The sequence below is a fragment of the Triticum dicoccoides genome, chromosome 3B (genome assembly GCF_002162155.2).
Source record: "Triticum dicoccoides isolate Atlit2015 ecotype Zavitan chromosome 3B, WEW_v2.0, whole genome shotgun sequence".
NCBI classification, from domain to species: domain Eukaryota; kingdom Viridiplantae; phylum Streptophyta; class Magnoliopsida; order Poales; family Poaceae; genus Triticum; species Triticum dicoccoides.
In genome coordinates this window covers 33,156,054-33,157,901 of record NC_041385.1, presented here as the reverse complement: position 1 = coordinate 33,157,901, position 1,848 = coordinate 33,156,054, and positions in this window count along the sequence as shown.

Below are 1,848 nucleotides of genomic sequence, written 5' to 3'. Positions count from 1 at the left end.
AAAATGCAGAATGTACTGAGTGTAGTACTATTGTGCTAATTTATCAGTATAAACTGAACTTTGTTCAGTGATGCATCATGTGCTTCGTTGCTTGTTCTAGCTAAGGAGAACCTGTGTAATTGACTACTGGCGTGTACTAGCAAGTGAGCTATATACTAGCAACTTGGCATGATTATGTGCATCGTGTAATTGACTTTTTGTGCTTCAGTGCCACATTGAGCAGTGAGCTATGTATAGACATAAACTCTAGTATCCGGCAGATCAGAAGAGGAAGGACAGAACATGAACAACCTTCCATGGCGTCATGTACTAAACCTACAACATTCTGATTGTCCCATTGGAAACAAAAATTCCAATGGATTATGCCATGTTTATACTAAACCTACCATATATTCCCATCTAATTTATTCCAATGGATTATGCCACATTAGTACTGAACTTACAACATTCTAATTACCTGCAACAAATCAGTAGCATACATGACATCAAAGGGATGCAAACTAGATAATTTAGTAGTCTTCTACAACACATAACAGTAGGCATTCTAACTTGCAGCAGCAAATTAGTAGCTAGATGACCACCAACAACACAAATCAGTTCAAATACTCGGTCCTCGAGGCGACTGCCAGCAAGTAATCAACCATGGAACCGAGGCCAAACTCTAGCATCACAGAAAGCAGAGGGGAAAAAAGGGGTGGAGGGGCTCACCATGGGGGTGCTGCTGCTGCTCATCCATGGTCGGTCGTGCTACATCCATCCGGCTACAACTGCTCATTCATGGTAGGAAACCACATCACATCTCAGTCAAGGGAATGGAGGGTAAGGGAAGAAGAAGAAGAAACTGAAGGTAAGAAGACTTGGATGGCGTCAGAGCATTGGTGAAGGGGCGTCCTCCATGGCGTCGGGGCAGGAGGACGAAGACGTCGTCCTCCATGGCGTCGGGGCAGGAGGGCGAAGACGGCGTCCTCCATGGCGTCTGCGCAGGGGAACCAGTGGTGGACGTCACATGCGAGGGGCGAGGCGGAGTTGGCGTGGAGGTAGAGGACGTTCCTGTAGGCGTCCACGCGGAAGAGCGTCGGGTTGAAGCCGGCGTCGCCGTGGTGGTCTAGCTGCTTCTAGAGCAGGTTGGCAAAGCCTGCACGACCAACCACCAACATGGACCGAGGAGCATTGGGGTGTGCCTGCATGAGGAAGGAAAGCAGCATCAGAGAGTTGAAGGGAAGAAATCAAAGATGAGGGTACCTTGAAGAGCAAAGTAGAGCAGAAGTACTATTGCCGAGGTTGCTCTGCCTCTTTCCATTGTTTCCTTTTGTGCCGTTAGATTGTTGCTCGTCACCTGTTCATACATATGCCTGTGGGCCTGTGTGTTTCTTTGTAGTCCATATCATGTGATTCATAGCCTGCTCTAAAATTTTGTTTGTGTTGGACAAGTCGGCTACTAATTCCAGTTTGTGCGCGGTTGCGTATGTGAAGTGGTTGTTGTGCAGTTGAGGTGCGCATCGATTTCCTTTTCATCAAGCTTTACTAGCTTCAGTTTAGTTTCATTTTCGCATTACTTCTTTTCCGTATGGGTTGGAGTGGGATCTATGATATTCTCTTTTGAGTTATGACTATCTGAATGGGTACTAAGCAAACAATTATACTTTTAGGAACAAAACAGAAAAAGGAAAGGAGTCAGTACAGACCTGACCAGCAGGAAAGCACATGTAGTGAGATGCACTGATTCCTTTTTTTCGGAAGTACTTGTTGAACAATTTACACTTATATATCTGGGTGTAAGAATGTGCATGTACGTGTTATTCACTTATTTGGTTTATGTCAAGCTATGTGTCAGCCTTCTCCTTACTT